The sequence below is a fragment of the Furipterus horrens genome, unplaced genomic scaffold (assembly GCF_987537825.1).
Source record: "Furipterus horrens unplaced genomic scaffold, mFurHor1.1.pri manual_scaffold_6, whole genome shotgun sequence".
Classification (NCBI taxonomy): Eukaryota; Metazoa; Chordata; class Mammalia; order Chiroptera; family Furipteridae; genus Furipterus; species Furipterus horrens.
In genome coordinates, this window is record NW_028327176.1 from 164226376 (window position 1) to 164249166 (window position 22791).

Sequence of the window (22791 nt, forward strand, 5' to 3'; positions counted from 1 at the left end):
AACAATGATTTTTCTTATATAAACTCAGATATTGGGGAATTTTCTTAGACAGATAGTGATAAATGAAATTTCTAGGTCAAAAAGTTACAATAGTCAAGGGCTGGAAATAGCCTAAGTGCACATCAATAAATGAATGGGTCAAACAACTGTGGTACATTTACACTGTGGAGTACTACATAGCAGAGAGAAAGAAGGAACTACCTTTCGTGACAGCATGGATGGAATTGGAGAATATCATGCTTAGTGAAATAAGCCAGTCAGTAAAAGACAAATACCATATAATGTCACCTATAAGAGGAATCTCGTCGGCAGCCGTCCGTCTCGAGAGACGATGGTGTAGCTTCTTAAGAGTCTATCTGCACCGCCGAGAATGGCTGTGCAGTCCGACTCGGGAGTGACACGGTATCTGTCTCCTCCCGTGTTGAATCGACATCTTGCGATGACGCTGAAGCTACAGAGCCTGGGCAGGGTGATATGGAGGGTCTGCTGTTGCCCATGCAGCAGACTCCCCCTCTCTTCGCAGCTGAAGGGTCCAAGGGAAAGACGGAGTCAATACAGCTTGGCTTCAGGTGCGCCGCAGGAGTTGCCGGTGTTGACTACGACGTCAAACCGCCTTAGGGACTCCGGCTCCGGATTTTCTGTCGGGGTTTACTCCCTTAGCCTTTCCCCTGAAGAGGTATGCCGCAAGGCAGCGGAGGTTTTTTGGAGTCAGAGTTTTCCTTCTCTGATGTGCCCTGACTGGAAGATCGAACCAGCGACACTTAGCTCGCAGGCCGACGCTCAATCCACTGAGCCAAACCAGCCAGGGGCATGAGGAATCTAATGAACAAAATAAACTAATGAACAAAACAGAACCAACCACAGGTATGAAAACATGGAACAGACTGAGAGTGACCTGAGTGGGGGGAAGGAGGACAGTGGTGGAAAGAGTGGGAAGGGACTAGACAGAGAACATGTATGAATGACCCACAGACATGGACAACAGTGTGGGAATTGACTGTGGGAGCAGGAGTGGGATGGGCAGAGGAGGACCAAGGCGGGGAAATTGGGAGTACTGTAATAGAATAACAATTAAAAAAATGATTAATTTAAAAGAAAGTATGCATACAGTGTATAGGAGAGCCTGCTTCCTCATGGTCTCTGATTATTTAAGTCTTAATCTTTCTTTATTTTTTTCCTGTTTTTGTCCCTGGTAAATTAAAATACCTTATTTTAAAATTTATATATTATTGATTTTTAGTGACTTAAGAAATGTTTTATATATTTATTAATCATTTGTAGTTCTGTAAATTTTCTATTTATATCATTTGTTCATTTTTCAGAGAAAGTGTGAATCTGTTCACTGAGGATATTTAAGGAAAAATGCTTATCTCTGAGCTAATAAAGTGTTGTTTTATAATTGCTTAAAGATTAAGCTCTTGAAATCATCCTCTAGAAAAACCTTGGATGTGATGTTTCATTTTTTGTATAGTAAGAATCATTCAAATATCTTCCTGTTTCGGTAATTTCATAGACTACACTCTTTTCCTCTTTACTGAGGGTTCTCACCAACAGATCCTAATCCCTACAGTCTTTTCTTGGAAACAACAATATGTTTTAAATCTAATGTCATTGTGATGTTTTCTTCCCTAGGGAAGTGTAAAACTGCAGGAAGTTTTAGTGTATGATTTAGAAGTGCAATCTTTCCATTTAGGTAGCTCATTAAAAGGGTAGGGGTGACTCAGTCTTCAAAGAATTCTTATTGTATCAGAAGTAAAATTTGTTTATTAAACTTCTCTTGGCTCTGCCAGTCATAATCTACTTAGCATAAAAACGAAGTTGTCTTCATCGAGTTGATGTCACTGGCTAAGTTCCAGAATTCAATGTGCGTATATGCATAAATATATGCTGATTCAAGCTCAAGTACCTAAAGCCCCTAAGTTACTTTTTGCATGATTTTGAAGAAAAAGTAATTAAAAAGCTACAGGTAATTCCTATATTTTTGCTGACAAGAGACTAGAACTTTGTCCTGAAGTGCACTTTCTTGGGGAACATAGAAAAGAATGTAGCTTTAATAATGGTCTCATGAGCTAATGCAGAACAATTCAGCTTTATCAGAATGTTTTTGGAGTAGCAACTTATAAAAGAATCACTGTCTCTGATCATCACACATGCTTCTGATATATTTCTGCATGACTAGAAAGCCAAATTTTAATGCTCAAAACTTCCAAAGGAAGTATTATATTTTTATAACATGTTTGGGCCTCTTGATCCTATTTTATATCATTAAAAGGAATACACTGTTTAAAAAAACTATATCTCTTAAAAATACTTCATGTATTAAAAAAAAACTTATTTCCTGTTACTAATAACTAGCTATTAATATAAACTTCCACTAAAGAATTTTGAAAGATTTTTAATGACAACAGGAAGACTATGGGTATTTTCATCGCATACATGACATCTGGTATCTTCTTCCCTGCCAAGATCTATAAAGAGCTTTAACTGTCTCTTAACTTTTAAAAAGCATCCTTAGGTAAGAAGTCAAACAACCTAAAGAATAATAATTAAAATAGCAACAAATGTATAAGACAACAAATGTCTAATCTTGGTGGCTTTGCACTTACATGCAGAGGAAGTTAAGATTATCTCAAGTTCAAAGATAGAAAATTACAATTAGCCAATCTATATATTTTTATTTGATATTATCTTATGTTATTATACATAGTGGCTTATAAGCATATCTCAGTTATCTATGCTGCATAACAAATCACCCCAAAATTTAGTGGCGTAAAACAACACCATTTATAATCTCCACAATTCCATGAATCATTTAGGCCCAGCTCCATGTGATGTCTTCTGGGTCTGCAACTTCCAAGATGGCTTACTATGTGCCTGGCACTTTGATGATGTTGAGGTTAGTTGGAGGGAACCTCTTCTTGATCTGAAGACCATGAAATAAAGAAATAAGTTATATGTCCTCACTTACCCAGCATACAATGGGGAGACAAGATCAGGAGAAGCCTAATAGACGCTTTAATTTTTTAAAAAGGATAATGGAAGCAACATAGAGGTTACTGATCTCAAAAAAATCAGATCCAGAGAGCACAAGTTGCTATTTCCCTTTGCTCAGAAGAACTCAAATATGTTCCCTGCAGGTTTTCTTCTTGGCTATTGCCCCCAAACTCCGAACCCTTGACACTACCCTCTGTGTCATCTTTTTCTTAAGAAAAGGTCTAAATTTGTAGCTGAGTAATGTTCTGAGTCTGCTTCCTGCTAGTAGGAAGTTTAAGGGCTCAAAGATTTTTTGTTTAAAAAGGTTTGCTCCTTTCAGTTTAAGCTGGTATATTTCTCTTTAAAATGTATAAAGGTATAAATTGTAATCAATTTCTTTTGATTATAAAAGTTTTTCTTTTATAAAAGAAATTTCTCTTCAAGAACTGTGTCAATGTAGAAATAAATCAAACTGACTAACTTAAATACATTAAGTTTGCCAAATGTAAACCAAAATATTAACCAGTTATTTATCTTTATGGCAAAACTGTCTATAGCTTATGAGTTGTGTGGTGAAAATATTTATAGAAAAGTGCTTTCAACAAAGATGTTCATGGCAAAATGCCTATAGTGAAAACACCAGACATGGTTTATTTCATCTCTACTACATCCATTCATCGGTTGACAGACACCTAGATTGTTTCCATATCTTAGTCATTAAGAATAATGGTGTAGCAAACATGGGAGTGCAGATATCTCTTCAACACCTAGATTTCAATTATTTTGGATATATCCTGTATACCTAAAAGTGGGATTGCCGGTAGTTCCATTTTTAATTTTTTGAGAATATTCTACACCGTTTTCTATACTGACTGTACAATTTTATATTCCCACCACAATGTACAAGGACTCCAATTTCTCCACAACCCCAACACTTATCTTTTTTAAAAAACAAGTAATAGTCATCCTAACAGGTGTGGGCTAAAAAATTGTGATTTTGATTGCATTTCCATGATGGTTAGTGATGTTGAGAACATTTTCTTATACATCTTGTCCATTTGTATGTCTTCTCTGGAATATTGTCTATTCAAGTATTTTGACTATTTTTTAATCAGGTCATTTTGTTTTTTACTATTAAGTCATAGTAGTTTCATATATATTTTGGAAATTAACCCTTTTTCTAATATATGGTTTGCAAATATTTTCTCCCATTTCATAGGTTGTGTTTTCATTCTGTTGATAGGTTCCTTTGCTATGAAGATGATTTTTAGTTTGATGTAGTTGCACTCATCTATTTTTCTTCTGTTGCCTATGCCTTTGGTATTATACCCAAGAAATTGTCCAGACCAATGTCAAGAAAATTTTCCTATATGCTTTCTTTTAACAGTTTTATGTGTTCATGTTTTACATTTAAGCCTTTAATCCACTTTGCATTAATTTTTATGTATGGAGTAAGACATGGATCAAAATTTCAGTCTTTTGCATGTGGAAGAAATTCAGTTTTCCTAACAACATTTATTGAAGAGTGAGCATCCTTGCCTTGTTCTAGCTCTTAGAGAAAAAATTTTCAGTTTTCACCAGTGAGTATGGTGTGACCTGTGGCCTTTTCATATATAATTTTTATTGTGTTGAGAAAAGGTTCTACTATACTTAATTTCTTGAGTTATTTGTCACAAAAAGTTGTTGACAATTGAATATTGTCAATGTTTTTTCTGCCTCTATTGAGGTGATTATGGGATTTTGTTTTTTCATTCCATTAATGTGGTGCAGCACATAGATTAAATTGCATATGTTGAACCATCCTTGTACTCCAGCAACAAACCCCACTTTACCATGGTGTATGATCTTTCAATGTGCTGTTGAATTTGGTGTGATAATATTTTGTTGAGGATATCTGCATCTGTGTTCATCAGGGATTTTGATGGATAATTGTCTTTCCTTGTGTGTCCAAGATCAATAGTAAGAATGGTAGACCAAAGAAGTCTAAAATTTTAGTCACCCATAAAATTAATGAACACTGGCAAAAGCATCAGAATCAACTTTTTCAGAACTTTAGAAATTAACCAAATATTTGCAACAATCCAAGAAGCTTTTATTCAAGAAAAATAACTTCATTTTGATGACAACAGTTAGCTTTCTGGTGTCTTGACTTGGTTTAGTCCTAATCCCCTCTCCCCAGCTCTATAGTAGTTTTGAAAACCAGCATCCTTGCAGCCACAGAAGGTATAAAAAAATCAACCTTGCCATCACCATAAGGGCATCCTGGGTTTAGAGCACCTTGAAGAAACAATATGGAAGTTTCTTAAAAATTAAAGACAAAACTGCTACATTATCCAGCTATCTCATTTCTGGGTATTTATCCAAAAGAATTCAAATTAGAATCTCAAAGAGATTATACACTCTTATATTCATTACAGCACTATTCATAGTAGCCAAAATGTAGAAACAAGCTAATGAATGGTTAGAGAAAATATGGTATAAACATAGAGTGGAATACTATTCAGCCTTTAAAGAGAAAGAAATTCTACAATAAGCAACAACATGGATACTTATTTAGGACATGGTGCTAAATGAAATAAGCCAGTCACATAAAGAAAAACTCTGCATGATTTTATTTATATTAAATGTCTAAAGTAGTCAAATTCATAAAATAAAAAATTAGAATGATGGTTACCAGTGACTGACTGGAGAGAAAAATGGGAATTGTTAATCAATGGGTATAAAGTTTCAATTAAACATGATGAGTAAGTTTTAGGTAGTCCTATTTGAAAATAAGTTCTTTCAACATTTAGTCCCTATTTGAAAATAAGTTCTTTCAACATTTTGTCCCTATATACTTTCTTGAAAATACACAACAAAAATAATCATACAGAAGATTTTGCCTTTTTTTAAATCTCTGAATAGGTAATAAACTTTATATCTTATAAATTCTGTTTAGACAAGATTACTACAGTTAATCCTCAGTACTCTCTGCCCAATTGCTCAGAACCTGACAAATTATTAAAGAAATAAAAATTTTTTAGTTATCTTGACATAGTAAAAATATTTTCAAATAAAATTTGAAATCAGAACAAAAAAGTTCTACTTTCTAGATCTACTTTCTAGAAACAAAACTCTGATATTCTCAGCATTACTAATGGTAATCATTTAGGATCCTCTCGAGCAATTCTTTTAAAGCATAAATCACTTCCTGCCATGTATCTGCTCCAAACTCTTTGATGGCTCTTCATCTTGGTCACAGAAAATAATCGGAGTTCTTTTCAGGGCTTATAATACACTACATGGCCTGCCCATCCTGGGTAACAGTTGTTCTTTGTTAAATTATTTTGTTTTGTTTTGTTATTTCTACGTATTTTAACCAAGTGACTGATGGTTTGATAAACAATTGAATATAATAGTAGATAGCTTAGAAATAAATTCTACAGTTCTTCAGCTTTGCACTGAAACTGGATAAATTCTGTATACAATCCAAATATTTTTCTCAAGTGTTTTAAAATTTTATTCTTTTGTTCAACCCTAGACAAAGATATACTCAGTATCTTTTGAGGATAGTCATATACTCATTCAAAACATGGTGTTTGCTGTACAAAGAGGTAATATATGTACATTAATATTACTATTAGCAAAAAAAAACCCCACAAAAAATAAAGCTAAGGAATCACAAGAAAATTGGTAAAGATCGCTGATTACTTGATTTGAAATGGAAAATTCTGCTTAGTGAATGAAGAATATTGAAAGACTTAAGATTTGTTTTATCTCAGAGGAAGATAAAACAGAAGTCGAGAGATGATTTTATAATACTTTTTAAAAATTTAGTAGCAATCCTAATATACAATCAATGTGCATTGGTTTAACAGAGTCTTTCATGTGGTTACCACACTGAAACACAGTCAGTGCAGCTCCAATGAGGAAAATGGTATACAACACCTGTGTCTCCAACAATTGGTCAGCAACATCATTTTTGTATAAAAAGAAAAATGTGCTTGCTTCTAAAGTTATGTTACTGATATGCCTAGTTATAATACCTTTCATCTAAATGAAATAACTGTATTTCAAATCATAAAATTTATAAATAAAACAAGAAAAATTTAGCTATCTTTGATAAGGTTTTTAGATATGTTATTTTTTAGATTTTTGTCTTTACAACCGCCCTGTGAGAAAGATGCTATTGTGCTGTTTTGCATATTATGAAAACAATAAACATAAATTCCATGCAACAACAGACCAGAAAAGTTAAGAAATATTCATATACCACCTTCCCGGGAGGCATCATGAGACTGACCATACGAAGTGCCTGAACTTTGCAGGCAGAAGAGCAGGGGGAAGCACCTGCTCTGGCACTGGCTGCCGACCTGAGGACCCTGGGCAAGCCGATTTAGCTATACAATGGGGATGATGATGCCTGTATCACATGGTTGTGCTACAGGATCCAAATGAGATGAAGTAAACAAAACCACTATGTATAATTATAGTTTCTAAGAAAGACACAACATAAAGAATTTATAACATATTTATCAATAGGCAATGTTAGGAAAATTTTAGAATCATCATTTTGATTGTGTTTCTGGTTCTCTCTGAATGCTTCTCATTTCGAACTATTTACTGAAAATTCTGTGTTGCCAATCAAATTTGAATTACTGCTTACCTCTGCAGACCGCTCTTTTGAAGACTGATTACCTTTTAACCATGATTAGAGATTTAGTTTTCATAATAGGGAATAACAGCTTCTCAGAGTGGTCTGGCAGGGCTTTAGAGAACAGCTTCAGTCAGGCTGACACATGCTTTTATTAACCATATTTCCTGTAGCTGCACAGACAAAGAGAAATCAACTTCTGTGAGCAGAACCAATTATAACAGAACAGGTACACTTTTCTCTCAGTCTAGTCATGATGTCAAATGTTTGATTAGAAAGGTCTTGTGCTTATAGCTAAATGGGGGTAAATTTCTTTCCATTTGCAAGAACAAGGTATTTCTTCCTGCCTTTCATTCCACAGGCTCTTAGTACCTTAATTCTAGTCTTACAATGCCAAATAGAGGTACAAATATGACACTCCTGAGACAGGGAAAACAATATTGTTATATTTGTTTGAAAACAAATTGAGTTCCCTTCAGGAGGGAATAGGCTGCATCATTGCACAAAATGAGATGCATTGTGTGATACAGGAGAGAACAGGGGCAATTTACACACGAAGAATGTGTCCCAGTGGAGGAAGCATGGGGATGGAGTTGGGAACCCTGGAAAGGAATCTCAAAAAGGGTGACAAGTACAGGGAAACTTTAAGGTGAAACAGATAAAAGAGTAAATGGGAATATTGCCATGTGCATATTTAATGAAGTGAACCAACACAAATCGGGTTTTGGAAGTGCAAGACTAAAATAGGAAAGGGTGATTTTGTTTTTAAAATTTAATCTTTATTGTATTTTTTCCATTACTATTTAGTCCTCTTACACCCTCTTTCCCCAGCAACCACCACACTGTTGTCCATGCCCATGAGCCCTTTTTCCTTTTAGCTCAAGTCCTTCACTCCCTAATCTCTCCATCCCCACCACTAGCTGTTGTCTTCTCTCCATTTATGAGTCTGTCTCTCTTTTGCTAGTTAGTTCAGCTTGTTCCTTAGAGTCCACATTTGAGGGAAATCATATTCTATTTGTCTTTCTCTGACTGACTTATTTCAGCTAACATAATGTTCTCCAGACCCATCCACAGTCATAAAGGTAGAATTTTCTCCTTTTTTATGGCCAAGTAGAATTCCAATGTGTAAACGTTCCATAATTGGTTTATCCATTTACTCATTGATGGACACTTGGGCTGCTTCCACATCTTCGCAATTGTAAATAACACTGCAATGAACATAAGGGTGCTTATGTTCAGAAAGTGTGATCCTTAAAGGAGGCAGTTCTTGGAAAACTCCTCCCAGAAAAGTAAGAAAAGAGAAAACAAGAGCCAATATCCTACTAAATGCAGGATTAAGAAGACAAAACAGTCCCCATTAAATAAAGCATTACAGACAAAGAGCACTTTTCATGTGCCAAAGGGAGAGAAACTTAAAGGCAATGTCACCAGGGAGTCCACCATCTACCCCCAAACCCATAGATCATTTTTGGATACTTCTCGCTTTTCCTCTTTAAAATTATCCAGCTAGAGCAAAGTAACCTATTGGTATTTCAAGAGACTCAAATGAAGATTTTCAGTTACTTTTGATTCTTTACTGGCCAACGTATAGATACAGACATAGATTGATAGAATATTTAGCATCAAAATAAATGGTACTAATCATTTACTTTTAACCTTATTTTACAGTCAAGAATGCTAAGATTATCCCAGATAACCTAGAAAACTAGTAACAAAGCAAGGGCAAATAATATATTTTCTTAATTTCCAGATTATGCTTAATGATGAGAAAAATATACATAATAGTAAGACATTTTAGAAAATACTACATTGTGAACTATTGATTTAAGCCCAATAAATGAAAGAAATCAAGTAAAATTTGAGAAACTGCCTCCAGAACAGATCAGTAAGAAATAGTTTAGTAAATATATGACCTTGGAAAATGTATTAACCATTTTTTAAAAGAAAGTTTTTTTCATAATGTATACTATATAAATTTCTTATGGATTAAGGAGGTAAATTAAAATATATAAAATGATTTAAAATAATCATAAGTTGATCTGATTTTAAAGCAAGTCAGGCTTTCTAAGCTTAAAATGACATATCTAAATTATGAGAATGAGTATTTTGAACGCATTAAGTAATAACACAGGGGAACAATTTTTAACATAAGTCCAGTTGAGTTCAATTTTTTAGCTGTTTTAGACTTACATAGGCATGCTGATTTCAAAACTGCAGTTAGTTTTCTTCTATCATGTCAACTTTTTTTCTGTATGGCTTATCTTAATGCGACCACACTAGGCTGGATCGAGCCTTGATCGAAGGAAGCACTAGTCCTCTCCTATTGGCTGAGAGCAAACTTCCCTTGAGTGGGGATGGGTGGGGGACCACCTTGGAGACCAGTGACAGGTTCATACTTCTCTAGGCTAGTCAGTTACACATGAGACAGTGTGCTGAGAGGTTGTGTGTCACTCTATATAGTGAATCGTATTCCAAAGTGTAGTCCGAGTCCTTGTCTGTATACAAGGAGTTAGCAGAATTTATTTTCTTATTTACATACATACCAATTACCTTTACTTCAGACATGTCTGCCTCTGCTATTTCTCATCATAAGTGCCTAAACAACCCTAATTCATTTTGTTATATCTGTGGCAGTTTCACCATTCCCAAAGGACAAACATCAGCACATTTGTCAGGCAAGCTTATTTTGCATATTTTAAAGTAAAACTTGGTGATCAAGATACGTCTTGGGCCCCTCACAAGGTGTACAAGCAGTGTGTCGAGAGTTTATGGATGTGAACAAAGGGAACACGTGATAAATTGCCATTTGGTATACTATGGTTTGGCGAGAGCCCAGAGATCATTCAAGTGACTGTTACTTTTCTATAGTGAAAATGTCAGGATATAACAAGAATAAATGTAAAATAGAGGATCTTAGTCTACCATCAGCTATACGCCCAGTGCCTCATTCAGCTGAAATCCCAGTGTCAGTTTTCATTTAACTACCCTCTTTCGAAAAACAGGAGTATGGTGAAGAACTAAATGACAGCAATGATGAAGATTTTGAAATTGAAGATGACTCAGTTCATAAGGAATTTGATCAGCATGAGTTGAATGATTTGGCACATGATTTGGGACTATCCAAAAAAGCTTCAGAACTCCTAGCATCAAGACTTCACAAGAAAAACTTGCTTGAAAAAGGAGCGAAGGCATCCTACTTTCGATCAAGAGAAAGTGCATTTCTGCAGTACTTTTGAAGTAATGATGGCTTTGTATATTGCCATGACATACATGGTTTAATGGAGGGATTGGGGATTCCAATCTATAATGCAGCTGAATGGCGACTGTTCATCGAAAACTCAAAGCAGAGCTTGAAGTGTGTCCTCCTCCACAATGGCGATTTATTTGGTGCAGTCCCAATTGGCCATTCAGTTTGTTTTCATGAAGAATATGAAGACATAAAGCGAGTCATAGATCTGTTGCAATATCACAAGCATAATCTGATCATCTGTGTTGACCTTCAAATGGTCTGCTTTCTTCTTGGTCAGCAACACGGATACAGCAAGTATCCCTGTTTTCTGTGTATGTGGGACAGGAGAGCTCATGAGAAGCATTGGGTGGAGTCGAATTGGCCTCTAAGATCTGACCTCAAACCTGGTGATCCAAACATTCTACATGAGCCACTTGTTAACAGAAAGAACATTATATCTTCACCTCCACACATAAAACTGGGTCTCATGAAGCAATTTGTTAAAGCTTTGCCAACTGAAGGAGATGTTTCAAGTGTCTCATTTTGGCATTTCCCAGCCTGTCATTTGAAAAGATAAAATACCTTAATGTGTATGTTTGGTAGCAGAACTTTACTACTTGTACACAGTTGGACTTACAGTAACAATATATAGCCTTTATATGAATACAATAACTCTATAAAAACAGTATATTCAGGTACTTTTTTCTTTATTTTCCCTTGTATGTACATTTTGTATGATTTGGGGGACAAAGGGAGGGTATCTTGTACTTTAAAAAGTTGATGTGATAGAGAAAAACTGGGGTCATTCTTTTTATTCAGATGCCAAAAGTTAGTCAAAAACAAGTGTCAGATCTAATGCAACAAAAATTTTATTCCCCAGTGGATTATTATAAAATAGGCAACCAAAAGAAATGAGCTGATCCTGGGCGGAAAAGCACTAATTTTGTGAGATGAAAAGACTCAGAGAGGGTTAAGGGTCAAGGCATTAGGGTTTAGAAGTTTCACTTCCTATTCCTAGCTATTCTCACCAGACCTTCAGCAAATTCATTTTTTACACAAAAGGATATTGTTCATAGTTCCTTGAAAAATCAAAGAGAACAAATTAAATTCATAGTTTGAAGCACTAGAGGAGAGTAATCTCATTTAGTTGGAACACATGTATTGAGACGCTACACAAACATGAAGAGGGAACACATTAATAAAGAAGGCAGGAGGACACTTACGGAGGTGATAGATGTGTTTATGGCATAGACTGTGTTGATAGTTTCACAAGTACATACTTATCGCAAAACTCATCAAGTTACATACATTAATTATGTATTTCTTTATATGTCAAAACTATAAAATTAGAAAATGAAATTCAGAAAAAAAGTGAAGACAGCAAAGGAGGTCACAGGAGAAAATATAAAGCTCCCACATAAATTTTTAAAAATAAAGAAGGGAATGCCAAAAATTATGTGAAATTGAGGGCTTATTTAATTTTTATTTGGACATTTAAAAACTTGATATTCGAAAGCATGACTGGCAATAACTACAGTGCACATATTCTCACATAAATACTCACATACAGAAACAGGCATGCATGGGTGTATACATATACAAACATCTACATACACACATACTTGTAAGCAAGTCGTTGAGCAGTTGGACTTGACAAGATATAAGCAGAAACTAACTTTATTCTTTTTTTAAAATATCCCTTCAAATATCTTTGAACTAGTGGTTGTTTGAACTCTGCATGAAATCTTGGGAAAATCCCATAGCTTTTAGAAAACAAATAGTCCATAAAAATCCATATATGTATAATAGTCACTTAATTCTAGGCCATTTAGTATAGTAACGAAAGCCCAAAGACCTTGCCTAGTTTAAGACTTCTCTGTGTGGTAACCTAAGCTCTCCTAAAGCTCCCAAACCTGTAGCAGAGAAAATATGGTTAGCTTTTTATTAGCTCTCTCCATCTCTCTCCTTTTTCCTTCTCCAGTATAGGATCTAGGGAGAAAATGAAATTAGGAAAAAGGATAAACACTTTTTAGGTTGCTGATATCACTGTAATTTGGATGTGCAGTCATTAAAAGCAAAATGCTTTTGCAGGGTAATTGGAAATCATCCCAACTGGGAAAGACACTCTAGCTTACTTGCCTAAGGCTAGCCACTTACAACTCTCACCCTCAGCTCTTGCACTATAGGAAGTACATTTATTGGTCACAGTTCCTTCATCTCTTGTCTCCAGAGAACCCACACATTTGTTCTGCCATTGATCAAAGTGCATTTTACTCTCAATATCACTTACCCTCAAAGGGGAAAACTCCTGTCATAGTCTCTTACCTTTAGACTTTGTAGATATGGGGCAAATGCCAGTTTCTATTTTTCTCAAACTCTCACAGCCCAATGTCAAGGCTTTCAAATGGATCATTTAATGGCCTCATCACATAACTTCAAGTGAGGAAGAAAAAGCGTTTCTTTACCCAGAGTTGGGATAAGAAATTCACAGGATATAATTAACTCTTTGCAAAACAAATCTTCTTTCCTCACCTTGTTAACTCCTTAACCTATATTTTTTCTTGACCTGAGGTCAGGAGAAATGCCCTAGCAATTAAAGAACATTTGTTTCTGGCTACCAAGATGCAAGACTGGCTAATGTTGGCACTGATTGTAGGACCTTTATCTTCCAAGTTCTCCATAGGTAGACCAGCAACTCACTTTAAAATGTGTAGCCACTTTCTCCAGCTTCCCTTAAGGTGCCAGGTCCTTCTGAGGAAGCTAAGACCACGTTGGGGTGAACCCTCACTTCATCTAGTGACCAGCATTGCTCCTGCCAGTACTCACCAAGGACTTGTCCACACCATGGCCTCCATCTGCATTTACTCAACCCTTATCTTGCAGGACTGTGAGGTGAAGGTAACAGAGGATAAGATCAATGCCCTCATTAAAGCAGCTGGTGGAAATGTTGAACATTTCTGGCCAGGCTTGTTTGCAAAGGCTCTGGCCAATGTCAACATGGAGAGCCTTATCCACAATGTAAGGTTGGTGGAGCTGTCCCAGCAGCTTGTGCTGTACCATTGGGAGGTTCTGACCGCTTCCCCACTACTGTCCCAGCTGAGGAGCAGAAAGTGGAAGCAAAGAAAGAGGAATCTGAGGAGTCTGATGATGAGATGGTCTTTGGTCTTTTTGACTAAACCTCTTTTATAACACATTCAATAAAAAGCTAAACACTGCTAAAGAAAAGTAAAAATCGGTTACACTACACACATGTGTACATATAGATATATGTCCATACATTACTTTACCACACATAGAGATAAACATGAAATAATACATCTATGTGCACCTGAGTCTATGTTAATGAATATGGAAATATACTATTTATAGAACAAAATATTAATATGATAATATTATTGGTGATTTCCTTTTATTTTTTGTTTTTTTTTCTATTTCCTAAAATAGCATGCCTTACTCATAAAATCAATTAAAAAGTATATCACATAATAATAGATCTTATTTTAAAAGTGTGTTTTTAGTTCAAAAATAAAAGATCACTACAAAAGTATTAATAACCCAGAGGCGGTCTTATATAAAAGAATATATTATGTGATAAAGCATGAAAAATTGCAAAGAATTACTTAAAATTGTATTAGATTATTTTAGAATTACCTTCATAAAATTCAGATGGATTCAGTATATATAATACATATATATATTCACAAACATCTATACACACATATTCATATATTTACCTATGTATGTTTGCACACTTGTATATATTAAATACATACCTAAATTCAACTTCTAAAAAGAATTAGAATTGATGAACATGTATCCAATCACAGGAATGAGGATAAATTTAAAAGCATAAAAGTAAGCACACAAAAAAGAGTAATAGGTTTGTCTGCATAAAAATTGAATATTCTACACAGAATTATTAAGAACCAGTATTTTGGAAAATTTATCTAAAAAAGTGACATTTTAACTTTTTAAAAATACATAGGCTGCAAAGGAATTTATTTTGAGAAAAATGAAGTTAAATATCCTTCTTTATTCCTTTTCTCTTTCTTTTCTTCTTCTTTTTTTTTTTAAATTCTCACCCAAGGGCATGCTTATTGATTTTAGAGAGAGAGGAAGAGAAAGAGACAAAGAGAAAATCAATTGGATGCCTCGACCAGGACTGAACCCACAGCCTAGGCATGTGCGCTAACCAGGAATAGAACCTGCGACATTTCAGTTTATGGAACGATACTCCAATCAACTGAGCCCCACTGGCCAAGGCCCTTTCTCCCTTTCTTTCTCTCCTCCCATTTTATTTCTTTCTACAAACAATTATTGATTTTTCTGTAGCAAATACAAATACATATGCCTAGGCCTAAAGAAGCACTGAGTCTAATGAGTATGATAGATATATAAAAGAGCCGTAGGAAAACCCAGATGAGGAGCACCAAACACAGACTGTGAGCTGCGGGTTGAGAGGCAGAAGAATGCCAAAGAAATTCCTCTGAAATAGGTAACAACACAGAGTGGTTTAGACAAAGGGTAAAAATGGTTTAGAGTTCTGGGCTTACCACTGACTGGTAGCTCCCTTACTTGGGCAATTATTCCCTGAGCCTCAGTTTCCTTGTGTATGAATTAGAAATAGTAATAAGACTAATAGGGACACTGAAAGGATTGAATGAAAATCATTGTGTTTTTTAGAATTTAGTAAGCCCCCAGTAAATGTTTTGGAATGACTGAGAACTCGGGGGAGAATAATGTCTGCAAATGGCAACTTTAGTATGTTTGAATTACAAATGTGAGGTAAGGTATGAAGTGGAGTAAACCTTGAGAAATAAATAATGAATAGATGAAAAAATTGAAAGGAAACCACGAAGTATTTTTAGCAAGAGTTAAACAGTAATATTTTCCTCTTAGAATGATCAATACCACAGTGATGTGAATAATAAATTTGAATATAGTGCACCAGAAATAAAAACACTAGTCAAGAGACGGTCTCAATAATCCATAAGAGGAATCATGAAAACCTGAAGTAGTGAGGTATATATTCAAGAGATATTAAAGAAGTAGAATCTATAGGATTTAATGATTGATAAATGGAAACTGAGAAAAAAGGATTGTTTCTAGATGTCTGGTGTAGTAAATGGTGGTGGCATTTGCCAAGACAAGAAATACAGGAAGATTAAATGTGATTAATTTTTTTGAGACAGTACATATAGCAGTAGCCCTTATATTGTCCACTAGTTTCCAGTTTCCTCTACTTGAAGTCATAAGGGAAAGCTGCACCTTCTCATCCCAAATAAACATACTATAATTTTCTCTGGCTGATTAAATAAGTGTAGTGGGTAGAAATAGAGATAGGAATCTCTCATTAGTGCAGTATTCTCAGTTTATAATTCTCTGCCTTCTTTTACTCATACAATAGCAACCACTCATGTTCCAAAAGAAGGTGTCTATATCAATGTTGGTCCCTAAAAGAAGCAGCCGTGTTTCAGAAAAATTTCCTTTGACAACTTACAATTCGATGAAATTTTAAGTTACATACAAATTAATTACTTTGATGATTTCCACATTTTCTTGTGGGGGAAAAAGTAAGCATCAATCAGCCATGGCTTGAATTTTAATTCTAAAGTTATAAATATTCTCCAGGGTACCAAGTCTCTTAAACTACTGCTTATTATTTCTACCTAAAAAGCAATAATTCAGACTTTGGTCTTGAAAGTTACTCAACATTGATGAATATTAATTACCTGTACAATGAAGATAATAATTTGAGGACTAAATTTATTGGATTTTTGTAAGGATTATATGAGTCTACACATGTAAAAAAGATTAGTAATGAGTAATTAATTTAAGCACTTAATTAATAATGCTCTCCTATTGCTCATTGTCAGGCTTTTTGTGTACCTCTTTTTTTTTTTTTTTTTTTTTTCAGATTTAATGTGTTTTATTGATTAAAATATTACATTTGTGCCAATTTCCCTTCCCTCTGCTCCCCTCCACCCGGTGGCCCCCTCCCTCCAGTTGTCCCCCCCTTTTAGATTATGTCCATTAGTTGTGCATACAGTTCCTCCCAACCTCTGTCTATTCCATTCCCTCCTACCATGATCCCCAATTCCTATATCATCTCCCTCCCTCTCCCCACTCCCCCTCCCTGTTGACCTCCCCCCACTATGCTTCCCTTACCCACAGTTCCTTTTCCACTCTCGTTGCCTGTTTCGTTTGCCTTTGTTTCATCTCCCTATCTTCTGTTATTTAAACCAGTCCCTTTAACTTCTCATATAACAGTGGTTTGGATCTAATGAACTCTTTCAGTTTTATTTTGTCCTGGAAACACTTTCTCTGTCCTTCTATTCTGAATGACAATTTCGCTGGATAGAGTATTCGTGGTTGTAGGTTTTGGATTTTCATTACTTTGAATATTTCTTGCCAGTTCCTTCTTGCTTGTAGGGTTTCCCTTGAGAAGTCAGCTGATAGTCTAATTGGGACCCCTTTGTACATAATTCTTTTCTTCTCTCTTGCTGCTTTTAAGATTCTCTCTTTATCTTTAATTTTTGACATTTTGATTATAATGTGTCTTGGGGTGGTTCTCCCTGGGTCCAGTCTCTTGGGAACTCTCCTTGCTTCCTGGACCTGCAGGTCTATTCCCTTCCCCAAGTCTGGGAAGTTCTCCTTTATTATGTTTTCACTCAATTTTTCAAGTTCTAGTTCATCTTCCTCATTCTCTGGCAAACCAATGATTCTTATGTTGGGCCTTTTATAGCTGTCCCAGAGGTTTCTGATCGTCTCATTGTTGCTTCCTATTTCCTCTCGCTGCATTGGTTGACTGCTTCTTCCTTCTCCATATTCCAGTTTGTTGAAATGAACTCTGGATTCCTCACCATCTGTCTCGTACATGGTTTTGTTCCTTTCGTTATGAAAGTTTTTCGCTTCTTTCATATCTTTTTCCTGCTCTTTTGTGAATTCTGTAAGCCACCTGATAACAATGGCCCAGAACTGAGCCTCTGACAGGTTTCTTATCTGTTCATCTGTCAGGTTCTCTATCTGCTGCCTGGTGAGCTGCACCACCGGGATCTCTATAGTTGTCTGCCTCATTTTGACAGATGCGTTTTGTTTTCCTGGGCTGGCTGTCGGGGGCGGTGCCTGTGTACTCGTAATGACCCAGCGACCGGCGCCCTTTGGCGTCACAAGTCAGCGCCCGGCGCCTGTCTGCGACCTATTTCGCAGCCCTGTGGTGCTTTCTTTCTTTGGGGGCGGGGGTCCAAAATGGATACACACAGTTATTCCGCTAGGAGACCGGGATCCGTCCTCCCGCGCCCCTGGGCCTCACTGTTCAAGGCGATGCTGCGACTGCTCTCCCCAGCGCCCGGAGTCGCGCACCGGCAGGGGCTTGATTGGAGTCGCGCCAAGCCTCCGGGCTTTTTCGCCGCCCCGCCCCCGCCGCCGCTCCGCAGACAGCTTTGCCTTCTTTAACTCTTACCTGCCCAAATGGCACCGCTGGTTTATAACTTCATGTGTTGGGCTTCCGTGTAGCTTTATTTTCTGGAATTTCTAGTTATCCTTTGTTTTGAAGTAGTTGTATTCCTATCTGGTTGTAGAGGGAGACCTAGCGTGTCCGTCTAAGCCTCCATCTTGGCCGGAAGTCTTGTGTACCTCTTTATTCCTTATATTTTTAACCCCCTCCCAGAAGTACATCTCTTTTTGCATAACCACACACTCTCCAGCTCCATCTTCTCTCTGAGAACTTTATTTACCTTTTACAGTAATACCCCTCACCCATGGTTTCACTTCCCATGGTTCCATCACTTGCAGTCAGTCGTGGTTGGTGATGAGCTGATGCTTTTTTTTAATTACAAAAGACTGAGGTCAGTCTGGATCATAAGCATTTGGATAGTTTATTGCACACAGGTTGCCTGACAATCATGTGAGAGAGAATTTGGTTGGGGAAGAGTCTAGTATGAATGGAACACATAGAAATGATTACAGCTTAGGGGAGAAGCTGGAACAGAGACAATGAGGGGACAATGGCTTGGGTAGGGCAGTGCCCATCCTTGGATAGTGATGACCTAACATGACTTTGTGCTTTACTCGACTTCATTAATTGACAACTGTGTACTTTTTGAATATTAGTTAAGATTATTTGGAAAGCATTTGAATGCAAAAACTTATATTAAGGGCAAACAGTATGTGAAGTTTTGTGATCTAAATAAGTATAATGTCACATATTAAAATTACATTCTTATCTCTTATACTAGAAGAACAGATGTTTCTTGGTTTTTACATATTGTGTAACACCATAATTTTGCAATCAACCCTTTTCAAGTTTGTATCCACATAAACAACAGTAGAAATTATATAGTTCTGTGGTCTTTAATATATACATTTATCCCATTTGGCTAGTTTTGTAGTCAGTGGCCTTTTTGATTTACAGAATTTCTTCTAGTTTTTTCCTTTTCTCATCATATTTAAAATTAGCTCTGTAGTTGGTTCATGGTAAATGCTTAAACAAACGGAAGGTTTTACAAAATGTTCTATTTTAAGTGTATCTTGATAATTAAGTAGTGGGTAGAGGCTTTCTAAGATATTATAGTCATATTGAAGTTAGATTCTGAATGAAGTATAACAAAAAAAAAATGTTTAGTGCTGTAAAAAGCTGGCTGAGGGTTTGCCCTTAAATAATGCATTTATATGACCATTTATATCTCTATGAATTTTTAGAGTGTTTATGGACCCTCTGGTCTGTAAAATTCAAAGTTCATTTTCACTTGCTACTCTCTTCTATTTCAAGGTAATTTTTTTCTTAAGAGTTCTACTTTTTAAAGTTTATTAAAAATAGTGATTTTTAGAAGCCTATTCCTATGCATTCTTTCATAGCCATCTTATACTCATTTTCCATCTTAACATTTACCCAGGAAATTTGGTTGGGAAAGCAAAGCATAAAAATTTGTAGATCTGACATCAATGAAAACACCACCAAAATAATTAAAAGTAATCATTGCCTTGCAAGAAACATGGCAGTTATAGTAAAACTTATTTACTCAACTATATAGCTTATTTCTTATTTTAGGCAAGGTTTCATTCTAAAATAAACTCAAAACTGATAAATATAGTAATAGAAAACTCAGATAAATCAGTTTTGGGAACTACAAGGCCAGCTGGAACTCATCTCCTCTAGATTTCTCCAATTACTCTTCAGATTTCTAAAAATTTATAAAACAAAACTGAAGATACTGAGCACAAAAAAAACCAGAACTTAAATATCTAGTAAGCCCACATTCAACTTAATGATACTAGGTACTAAAATTCCTACAGGAAATATTGGAAGTTGTCAATTCAAGTGCCCTCACTTTATACATACTGTGCATTGAACATTCCAAACGGCTGGTTATTCTGTCATAACTGGTCATGTCTAAACAGGAATTTCTAGGTTATGGACATTTAAAAAAATGAAAACTATTTTAACCTTTGTAAAAGCTAGAAGTCTAATGTGAAATGGTTTACTCCAAATTTCATTCAAACATGGTACCAATCCATTGGGGAAAATATTTTTAATTCATATACTTTTGCAGCTGAGAAGTAATACTAAGATTGAAAATATGATAATCTCATAGCTAGTGGTATTTTAGTTCTTGTCTGCACAGATGGGAGAGGGAGGTGAAGAACAGTATGAAGTAATGTTTTTCACCAGTCCTTCTTCACTCCTCTGTGGGAACATTGTCAGCTGGTTAAAAGCTCAAAGAGGACCAACATTTTGGTGCATTTAAGCATTTCCAAGCAGGGTGCTTTTCAATCATCCCACCATGGAAACAATGTTCTTTGGACATAAAGTCTCTAGAGAAAATGAGTATTTCATTAGTAGTTTGATAACTGGTTCATTTTTTTGGTCAAAATTCTCTTAAAATCAGGCAATATTTTCTAATGCCTTACTTTTACCAATTCTTTTTATTTAAAACTCATTTAAACCATTCTTTGATTACCTAGCTAGAAGTATTAATGTACTGCATATCACGCCAAGTGAAATTTTAAAAGTTATAATTACTCTCCCACTTCCAGAAGCACAAAAAGAATTTGTAAATATTCTGTATTTCCCAGTGAGTGAGGTTTCTACCTGCAATGTTTCAGTTAGAGCTCTGGTTTGGCTAATTTTCAACTCAGCACTTAATTTATTCATCTTTTGCTCTCTTCTCCCTTCTTTTCCACTTCTTCCTACTCTACTTGGCTGTTTAGTGCCTCATGTGATTTACTAGACTACAGACCTCGGCAACTCAGAAATCTGTATGTGTCTTGCTCTAAGAACAACTCAAATGTCTGCTTAAAATATGCTAAAATTATCTCACATTTGAAATTCTTTAATATTGTAAAGAAAAATCAAAAGTTCCCTTTATTTTCTTATTAATCTGATTTAAGACCCTAACTTTTAGAGTATGTTCACATTCTACCTTTAAGGCTTTGGCCTTTGAAAATTGCTAAAACACTTATTTTCCTTATTCACAGGAAAATAGACTTACTGCTTCTATGTAAGAGTGGACAGATATCAGTCTGCAGAAACTGGTTATTAGAGCTGGTTATAAATCCAAATACTCTGTCTTTATACCACACCAGGTTAACAAAAATATAAACAAATCACAGCATTTCTGTGTGTGAAATGTCAAAATTCTATAGATGACAAACAAGTGAATATAATACCATTCTCTAAAACAGCAATTTCCAATTGGGGTGCCATGCACAATAGTATGCCACAAGAATTTTTAAAACATGAAATGCCTGACTGTTTCATCAGAGGCACTGACCTCTTTTCCCTGAGACTGTCAAAATAAAAAATGACAACAGCCGACACAGCAATAGCCATTCAGTGCAAAAGAATCAAAATTATACCTATTTTTTGTCAGATCAGCAAAAAATGTATTTTTTGGTGTGCCACAGAATTTTAGTAGTTAGTTTCTTCTCTTGCACCAAGAGAAGAAAAAGGCTAAACATTACTGCTCTAAAGATCTAGATTCAGCCCAAGAGCGTGGGTTTCTTCAACACTTCTCAGCCAGTCTGTCACACCAGATCACAAATCTTAGCACCCAGCAGCCGTTGTTGAAGTGTTCTCTCTACAGCTCCCAGAAACTATCGCTTTCCTTCAGCCTTTTCCAGCCCTCACTCTAATTCTGGTCCAGGGTTTGTTTTCTGCTCAATTCACAGTACCTTGCCATTACTGCCTCCCTTGCTCTCGGCCTTAATGTCTCCTATGGGCGTTCTTGTCCAACGGAAATCTAGAAATTCTGGCAGCAAAGTGGACACTTGGGCATTAAATGGCCAAACAGTGTTAGTGAAATGCAAGGCTTCTGGTCCCAGCTGCAGTCTCTGAAGGAGTAGAATATCTCATCTTTCAACCAAAGGTTTGTTTTTCTATCTGGTTATAGGCTCTTTAATCAGAAAACAGAAGTTACATGTCTCCTGTGGCACTCCAAAGTCATAGCCATATATATCTACGACAGGAAAAAACTCTAATGTGTGTATATTCTTTCAAACTCTCTGAAACTGCTTCTGACATAGAAACTAACCTTTGGAGAAGGAGAGCCTACACTACAAGATTCCTATTTAGGACACAATTTTAGGCCCAGCCTCATTTATTTAGTCACTTTATAATAGTGTTTTCATCTGGTTAAAAGTCATAAGGTACATTGTGCACGTTATCATAACCCTAAAAGTTTTGAGAGGTCCCTTGGTATATTCTCATCCCTTTATTTAGACCCCATACATTATTCTCCCAGTTAATTATAATATTTTTAAAACAAGAACAAAAATCATCATAGGCCTTGAGACGTGCTGTCATCTCTGTTGATATGCATCTCCCCGCTCACCTGGTGATGCTCATATGCACACTACAGTTCCCAAATGTCTATTGTAGTCAATTGTCTCTTATTTAGGTATTGCTAAAACTAGAGTACAGTTGACAATCTTACCTTGAAAAACAACTATTTCTATT

At 35.9% G+C, this 22791-nt stretch overlaps 1 protein-coding gene and 1 pseudogene across 1 annotated transcript in view; one reads left to right on the plus strand and one right to left on the minus strand.

Moving 5' to 3' along the window:
- Positions 1 to 22791, minus strand: part of THEMIS (thymocyte selection associated) — a 167386-nt gene that overhangs the window by 52937 nt on the left and 91658 nt on the right. The gene's annotated exons all lie outside the window — the stretch shown is intronic.
- On the plus strand, positions 13680 to 14011 carry LOC150007737 (large ribosomal subunit protein P1 pseudogene; annotated as a pseudogene).